Raw genomic sequence first — 9654 nt, forward strand, 5'->3', positions numbered from 1 at the left:
ATCAAGTGATGAGTGGATTAAAAGTGGTGTATCCATATAAGGCAGTACTATTTAGCAATGACAAGGAAATAACAACCATACTGATTCACATTACAGCTTGAATAAACCTCAAACACATTATACTGAGTTAAAGAGGCCATAAATAACTACATATGTATGATGCCATATCTATGAAATCTCCAGAAAAGGCCAATTTATAGAGCCCAGAAGCAGGTCATTGGTTGCCTGGGGCTGAGGGTGTTGTGAGAATAAACTACAAATAGACGTGAGTGTACTTTTTGGAGTTTTGGGGAATATTCTAACACTGGATTGGGGAATTGGTTGTACAACTCCGTAAAATCCGAGTGGAAAATCATTGAATCAGATATTTAGAATGAGTGAATTTAATACATAAAGCTATTAACTAAAAAGCTGCTTGTGGTTGCTTCAGCAGCACATGTACTAAAACTGGAACGATAAAGAGAAGATTGGCATGGTCCCTGAGCAAGGACGGCAGGCAAATTTGTGAAGCATTCTATACTTTCTAAGGCACAGCTTAATAAACCTACCAAAAAACCCCACACAGTTTTATTGTATGTATACCATTTACCAGACTCAGTCCTCAGCACTGGCAATAGAGGGGGACTGAGTCAGACACGATACCTGCCTCTCTGGAGCTTATAGGTAGTAAGAGTCTTTAATGATTATAAGCAGGTTGGCATTGCCAGCTTTTGAAGTGCCAGGAAAGAAAAAAACCCCGAATTATGTTAAGTATACTATATTCCCCCCAAATCCCTAATTCCATGGAACTTCCATTGTAAGGGGATTTGGGGAAGATGAGAATAAGGACCTAAACACATAAATATATAACATTTTAGGAGGTGATAAATGCTGCTAATAAAATAAGTCCAAGAAAAGAAATAAAAACGCTGAAGGAAGAGGAAGAGGTATTATTTTATGTAGAATGGGAGTGGAAGGCCTCCTGGATAGGGTAACCTTTGGCAGGACACCTGGGAGAACGGGAGACAGAGAGCCATGCCAATGTCTGGAGCAAACAGCATTCCAGGCGAAGGGAGCTGAGTCAGGGATGTGTGGCCTTTCTGAGGACTGGCAAGGAGGCCAGTGCGGTTGGACCAGACTGAGTGAGTGGAAAGCATAAGAGATGAAGTTAGAGGGAGCTGGGCCGGATCGGTTAGGGCCTGAAACACATTGTATGACTTGAAATTTTCTTCTGAGCGAGCTTACGGGCCACGGAAGGTTTTGAGCAGAGCAGCGAAATGATCTAACAGGTTCTAACAGTTTATGTAGTGACTGGTGGAGAACAGCCTACGGACTGCAAGGTTGGAGGCAAGGCCCGCCATTCGGAGGCTATTTGCAGGCATGTAGGGAGAGACACGGCAACAGTTCAAATCAGGGTGACAGGATAAGGAGAAGTCCTGGGATACGGTGACTAGGGAGGCCACAGTATTTGCTGTTGGATTGGATGACAGGTGTGGGAGAAAGAGGAGAGTCAAGGATAATCCCGAGGTTTCTGCCTGGAGAAACTGGACCATGTTATGAAAACAGACGTCTTTAGGATGGGTAACAACTTAGCCTAGTACTGCGAGTAAGGCCACACAGTGTTAATTGCTAAGATCCAGATGGAATAGGACAGCAGAATGAGCTCTCTCTGTACCGTATTTAAAGCAAAGTATGTACAGTGGTTAATTACTCAGGAAACAGTAAAGCCAACCTTCAAATTCCTGACGTCTTAAAGATGGCGGTTGTCGTCTGTATTCTATGACCTCTTGAGTACCTTCTCCACCAGATGGCAGCACAGGGGTTCAGAGGCCTTCAGCACACAGCCTCCCTCCTTAACGAATATAAATGCAAAGCATCAGGCCCCTTTTTCAGAGGAGTCGGACTTTTAGTCTCCCTCCTATCTTCCCTCCCCCACGAGGGCAACCCCTTCCAATAATCAGCCTCCTAGACTCTAATAGGAGCTTTTAAAGTTATAATCTCTTGTCACATTGCTCAGCAGTCTCATCCAGGCCCAGGAAGTCATTTCCTGTAGGCCTCTTTTTTATTTGTGTTCATTAGCTCCACTAATACTTTCTCTTGGAAACCACAGTTTAATAAATTTCATAGCGCATGACCAGTGGACTTAGTGAATATTAGTCACTCGAAGCAATTTTTGTTTATTCAGCTTCTCTTACCTCTCCTCCCTTCCCTTACCCCAGACCTCGCTCTGTGGAATGATAATGATACACAGAGAGCTGGCTGGCCACAACAGACTAAAAACAAGAAGTAAAAGGATCTTTCTGAGCTCACACCTGTTTTAAGATTTGTTATCCTTAAAACGAAAAGCTGTAGGGATTCACTCGGCTCCTTCCTTGTAGCTCCCAGCGGACCTTGCTATTAAACCACAGGGAGCAGCCCAGCCTTCAGAGCACTTAAAAGTACTTATGTCAAATCCATCCCATTCTTCCGGCCTCCGCTCCTGAATCCAGCCACCATTCCCAGGGGCTGGAGCACATTACAAGGCATTCACTTCATATGAATGGGCACAAACAGACTTTTTCACCATTTAGATATGTCTACATTTGCAGGCATATCCTGTAGACGGCCTGGAACAGCCTTAATTTCAATTTACTGTCTCCCCAAGGATCTTGCCATTCTCCCGAAAGTGGAAAACTCACTGGTTGTTTCTCCTCCCCGACCTCTCACCCCCAGCCTCTGTCTGCCCTCCTCCTCTTTCAAGGAAAAAAGCAGTACTGGGAGGAATATTTTGCCCAAGATGAATAGAATGGAGTTTTGATGCTTCTAACAGCGCATGTGATCTTTTATTTTTTAAAAAAAAAAATAACGAGCACCAGATTATCACATTTGGAAAGCGTTCAAAGTCAGCGCACAAAACCTGGCGAATGCCGTCTTGGGTCCCCCTGGTATATGGCTATACAAGAGAGCACAAAATTGTAGTCTTGAAGTTTTACACTGGTGTTTCTGTTGTGCTGGGGCTAACTACACTTAACTGTTTATCTTGGAAATTGTTACATGAATGCGAACGTAGAGCAAATAGTGTAACGAACCTCTGCGTATCTATCCTGAACTTTCACACTTTTCAACTTTCAACCAATCTTCTATTATCTAATCCTTCTCACACATGTACACATCTTCTTTACTCAGAGGTTTAAAAGCAAGTACAGATGTTATGTCTTTTTCTCTGTTCTGTATGCACTGCTGACTGATAAGGGCTCTCTCCTTTTATTGTAATCACTATGTCAACATCACACCAAACAAAATTAATGAGAGTTCCTTAAAATCATCTAATACCCAGTCCATATTTATTTTTCCCCAGATTTCCTCAACATGCCTTTTTATTGTTCAGAATCCAAGCCGGGTCCTGTCTTTGCATTAGTTGTTTTACCCCTAAAGCTCCCTTGTTCTACAGCTCATCTTCTCCCTCTCCTTCTCCTTTGTAAATTTTATGCAATAGACTTGTTGCTGATATCCAGATTTGTGTTCTGTAGAGATGTCCCACCCTATCGATTTGACTAATTGCTTCCTTGTGGTGTCATTTCACTTGTTCTGTACTAGTAGGGCTATTTCTGGCCGAGAAAGCTTTGGTGGAGTTCTTCAGACTTAAGGTGACCGAGGACACACCCTTAGGTAGCTAAATGGATTAGACAAGAACTATACCAGCCATCAATCCTCTAGGACCTTTGGATTCCAATCCTTTGATAAATTAATTTTGGATCTCAAACTCCGTCGCAGGTGGATCAGTACTGCTAAAAAGATTTAGGCAACTTCTGAACCAAGTTAATATGAGATTATCAATTTATATTAGCCTCAGTTACAAAAGAAATTCCTTAAGAGCCCCTTGATTGTGACATTTACCTCCGAGAAACCACCGATGAGTTGAAGTGACAATTACATGGTAAAGTAGTGTGCACAGATGAAAGACAACCGAAATAAGTCACACAAAACAAAACTTACTTTCTTTTTCCTATCTGTGTGTAATAAACTGATATTTCAAGTTCTATTTGGTTTTCTTTGTGTTCCACTGTATTTAAGAAAATGCTGGTTGTAACCCAGGAAATGAATATTACGACCCACCAATGAGTCAGGATCCATTGATTGAACTCCTGACTTTAGGAATGACTTGGCTTTTGGAAAAGTTAGAGTCATGGGCCACCTGCTTTAGCGATGCAATTGAGGCACACTTTCTTCAAAGTCTACCTCCATGCCTTTGAGTTCACGTTTGTGGAAGGAACTGAGATGAACGTTTTCAGAAGCCATAAAGAGCAACCTCCTATTTATTTATTTATTTATTTATTTATTTATTTATTTATTTTCTCAGTAGAACCGTTGAGAAACAAGATGGAGGGAGATGCTTGGGGCAAAGTAAGAAGCTCCGTAATTTCAAATGTCTTATTTATAAGGAAGAGGACTAAAGTTTTCTAAGTGGCCTCTACTTGTTGGATGTTATTCCATTTTATCCTATGGAATCCTCATAAAAATATGATAGACTAGCTTTTACCACCTACAAGTCACATATGACAAAACTTGGTCTCTCTGAGATTAGGTAATGTGGTTGAGTTGACAGAGTTAGTAAAATGCATAGACTACTAACCAATTGATAGGGGTCATATCTCCTGGTGATTGGGGACCGAGGTTGGAGCCAGTATTCACTTTGAATCTTTGTTATGTCACTTACTGACTCTGTCAACTAGTAAGTGAGGAATGAATAACATAAATTATGGAAACACTCAGCATCTAATGGGCAAAGATTAAATATATATAATATATATATATATATATACATTTATAAGATACATATTAGAATATACATATATAACATATATATTATATATGTAAATTAAAAATTTTTGTTTCTGGGGGTGCTTGGGTGGCTCAGTCAGTTAAACATCTGACTTTGGCTCAGGTGATGATCTTGCAGTTCATGGGTTTGAGCCCCAGGTCGGAGCCTGCTTCAGATTCTGTGTCTCCCTCTCTCTCTGCCCCTCCCCAGCTCACGCTCTGTCTCTCCCTCTCAAAAATAAAGGAACGTAATTTTTTTTTTTAAATGAAGTGTGCAACTATTCTATAACCAATGATGGATGAGTTGGGACTCACCAGACCTTGACACCGTAAGTCACAAAGACAAGGTTCTTTCTGAGAATTAAAAAGAAAATTATGAATGCATAGAAATATTTCAAACAAGAGAAAGCCTGAACAATGAGGAACGTTGCTATTTCATGACATTCTCCAGATGAAAAGTGCGAAGCAGCTTATGGCTAAACATTTTTATTTGTGGTCCATTTTTTTTCTCTTCTCTTTCTTTCTTCCTTTCTCCCTCTCTGCTTCCTCTCTACTTCCTTCTTCTCCTTTTTCTTCCTTCTTTTTGTTAGACATTTCAGACTTGTCAAAGAAGCAGTGGGCCTACCAAGTTGAGCAAGACAGCTTCAATTATGAAAATTATGATTGGAGAAGCTTTAACCACCTATCTCTTCCTCTCCCATAAAGGTAAGTAACTTCCAAATCTGTGGACAGTCTTTCTCTTGATATCTAGGAAAACCTTTGACCGAGAGCGCAATACTCAGAGGGACCGATTCTGAACCCATTAGTGCTGTCCTCTATCAGATGAATCTATCTCAAAATTATTGCTAATTGAAAATGAAAAGGCATGTTTGTTTGTGAAGTTAATAAGCTCCCAAAGGGAACCAAATGCCCGGATGTCTTCATCCTTTCTTTTTTAATTGACCCTTTGTCTCCCTGGGAAGATGCGTATCTTCTATGATAGCAAATAGAGTCATTTATCTTGAACTGGTTACTCCAAATCTAGCTGTATAACAAGTCGTTGACTTCCTGAGATTTTGGGAACCTCAATAATGCATCAGATGTCTCATTAGCAATGTAAAGATCTGTTCCTGGGCAGAAGTGCTAACTGCGCTGAAATGAACAACTGTCTGTCATATAGGAATGCGCCGCAGGAGTCAGCTACCTCACGTCGTATTATGAAGGACTTTCTCTTGTATACCGTGCAAGAGACATGCGGATTTATTTTCCTATGCGGTTCCCCACCGTGAGTTATCCAACATGGCAGCCTTAGAAATGGGTTATGTGTAATGGGTTATTTGATAAGCCTGTTGTTGGCAACTGGAAAGGCATCTTCCAATAATGAAAGTACCAAGAGTCCGGGTTAGGTTCCTGAAGTCATCCGTGAAAATCGACTGAAAGAGTAGCTGAGGTTTCCTCGTTGATAACCACTAATCTGTCTGAGCAATCCTGTGTCCCAGCCCTGAGCCCGCGAGGCCTCGAAGGTTTCAGTTACTGCTGAGATAGCGAGGAGGTGGGGATGGGTAGAGGGGTGCTCAGAACTGGAGGTGAAGGTGGAGAGACTAGAAAGGGAGTTTCATGCCTTCCGCTATGTTCGCTGGGGTCACTGGTAAATCAGAAGCGATCAGTATTCTCCACACCTTGTACTTCCCATTACAGTATGGCCCCTTTATCTGTGGTTTCTCTTTCCATGGTTTCCATTACCTGTGGTCAGCCACGGTCGGGAGGCGGATTATGCCTGTGATAACAGAAAGTCAATGGTAGCCTAACGCTACCCATCCTTCACCTCACTTCATCTCATCTCATTCTATCATCCCATGTCACCACAAGAAAAAGGGTAAGGGCAACACAATAATATTTTGAGCGAGGGAAGGGCCACATTTGCATAACTTTTATTACAATGTACTGCTATAACTGTTCCGTTGTACGATTAGTTATTGTTGTTCATCTTTCACCGTGCCTAATCTGTAAATTAAACCTTATCGTAGGTACATGTGTGTAGGAAAAACACATACTATATGTAAGGTTCAGTACTATCCATGGTTTCAAGTATCCCCTGGGGGGTCTTGGAATGCATCCCCTGCATATAAAGGGAGACTAGCTCTTTATCCAATTGCTTCCAGGGAGATCTTACGTGTTTGTAATTGAAAAAGTTTGCCCTTACAAAAAATTAAGAGTTTGTCGCCACATCTAGAGCCTCAGAAACCGGATATGTAGATCTGTCCAGAGGGGGGGAGATGCACAACACAAGTTGTCCGGCATCACGTACGGATGAGTCGTTTAAAAATCGTCGCTTCAGTATTGCATTTGGTGAACAATTGCACTGTGTAGTTTGTTGGCACTTGTTTGATCATAACCAAATGTCAGGTCTTCGTGAAGGCTCAGAATTGTGGCTCTAAAGAACTGAATCATGAATACCGTGGAACAGAATTTCCTTCTCCCGTAATGACTCAGGGAGAGGGCAGCCTCAACTCTGCCATGGAGCTGGTGCCATCTGCGCATTAACTTTCTGACACGAATGCACAGGTGCATCCCCGCCCAGGCTCTGCAAGCGTTTTTCCAAAGCCGTGACCATCAACAAGGTGTTGTTCTTGGGGTAGACTGAAGGCTGGTCAAGAGGGTAAAAAGTTACCCCGGGTGTATGTCTCAACTTCAATACTGCCCTAGAACTGAGGCTATCTATATAAAATCTATAGTTAACCATATAATTAAATACCATTAAGATATTTAATTAGAAATCAGTGTATAATGGTTTGTGCTGACGGCCCCCGGTGTTTCGGGGATAAAGTCTCTGCTCTTGAGGAATTTATAGTCTAGCTGTGAAGATAAATGGACCCATAATTACCATGCAATGGGATATATGCTGTAATAGAAACATGTACCCAGAGGAGGGAGAAATTAATTTAACTCTGAGGAAGAGTGGGAGGATGACATAGAGGGTGTGCCATCTGGTTTGTACCTTAGGAAGAATGTAGGATTGCTGTAGATGGTAAAGGAAGTGGGGGACATATTTGCTAGAGAAAATCACACATACAGATATCTGGAGGGAGGAAAGCATCCAGCCTGCTTGGGGAAGAGCAAAGAACCCTGGCATAGCATAAATTTAGTGACGGACGATGAGACTGGACAAGTAAATACGGGCCAAAGTATAAAAATCCTTCCCTGCGTGCCATGTCAGTAATTTTGGATATTAGCCCATAAACAATGAAAAGGCATGAAGGTTGGGTACTGGTGAGAGCTCCTGCTAGAACATTTGATGATGGAATATGACATTAAGGAAAGTACGAGCAATCATAAGACTGCAACTCTCTGGGCCTGGAGTCCCTTGGGGGAACGGCGACATCCCCTCTTCTAGGGAGCAAAGAAGCCTGGTTCTTGGAGCTGAATGGCTGTCACCAGTGTGACACCAAGGGTTCTCAAGTGATTTTCACCTGTGGAACAAAGATTCATCTCTTTCGGATTTTACTTGGGATGTGCTGATGTTCTCTGTGAACTGGTCCAGGTTTACTGCATCTGCCTCTAAGCAAACCTCTTCGACTGCTCAGTAAAGTTTCTCATGTTCAATAATACCAGTCTTCTGTGCTCTGCTCCATTCTCCTCTCTCTCTCTCTCTGTCTCTCTCTCTCTCACATACCCACACATGTGCACACACACACACACACACACACACACACACACATCTGGCAATTCTAATGAGCCAGAGGGCACACAGGCTTTCTAGTAGTTTATTGAGTGATTTTTCATTGAACAAACATTTGTTGAACATCTTCTATGTAGCAGGCCCTGGGCAAGGTCCTCTGCACAATGCTAAACAAGAATGATTCACTGGTGAAGTCTGAAAAGCATGACTTATGCATGACTACCTCACTTTGCTCTGTCATTGCTTCCCTATCACATTGCCTTGAGCAAGGCCATTTATGATCTGACTTTGTAATGATGACATCTTATTCTGAGCATTCGCCAGTATGTCTCCTCTCTTCCAGGCAAGACTTGTCCCAGGTGTCCTTCTCCTAACCCAGCCTTCTGGTCCTTGGTCACGCTTTCTCACGGCCGCAAAGCCCCTTCTCTTTGCCAATCCAAATCCCAATCACCATTCAAATGAACCGCCTCGTGACATCTTTCTGATGGCTAACATTTTTGTTCATTTCTTTAGGATATAGTTTTAAAAAGTGAAAAGTCTGAGCTGTGCTTTTAGGAGAGGGGTTAACTCTAGGGGGAGGAAGGAGAGATGTGATTAGGGAGGGGCATTCACAGAGCTCCGTCTCTTGGTAACATTTATATCTCAAGCTGGGTGATGGGTATATACAGGATTTTTTTGTTTGTTTTAAACGTAACAGTCTTTTTGTGTGACTGAGTTATTTGGCTAAAGAAAAGTAGTAAGTCACTCATTAAGTGTGTACCTCATACAAGTTATTTAACTTCTTTAAGCATTTGTAAAATGGAAACGATAACAGTACCCACTTCGTAGAGTGTTGCGAAGGTTAGTAATTAAGCGAATGCCTAGCAGGTATTTACAAAGTGCTCGGCATATGGTAAGTACTCCATAGATATGAGTGATTGTCTTCATCTCTCTCTTTTCCTCCTGACCTCCCGAGAGTACTTTTGCTGTAAATTATATAATCCAACACTTAATTGGACCCTGGCTGGTTCTGTAATTTTTCCCTTTTTTTTTCTATTGCTCTCCGCTTTCCTCCTCAATGATGTTGTAAACATGTCAAGGGATGTTATCCTTCGTGTGTTCTGTAGCATCTCAAGTGTACTTGAATAGGTTAGGAGGCACTTGTGGGTTGATTGATTGGAATAATCTTTTCAAGAATGAACTATGTATGACCCCCATGAGTGTTTCACTCATGTGTG

At 41.9% G+C, this 9654-nt stretch overlaps 1 non-coding gene across 1 annotated transcript; it reads left to right on the top strand.

The window, feature by feature from the left end:
- The first annotated feature begins 421 nt into the window (after positions 1-421).
- LOC125926092 (U6 spliceosomal RNA) lies at positions 422-524 on the top strand. The gene has a single exon (XR_007459014.1). It is a non-coding gene; the product is annotated as a U6 spliceosomal RNA (small nuclear RNA).
- Positions 525-9654: the final 9130 nt, after the last annotated feature.

The sequence above is a fragment of the Panthera uncia genome, chromosome F1 (assembly GCF_023721935.1).
Source record: "Panthera uncia isolate 11264 chromosome F1, Puncia_PCG_1.0, whole genome shotgun sequence".
In the NCBI taxonomy this organism is placed as follows: domain Eukaryota; kingdom Metazoa; phylum Chordata; class Mammalia; order Carnivora; family Felidae; genus Panthera; species Panthera uncia.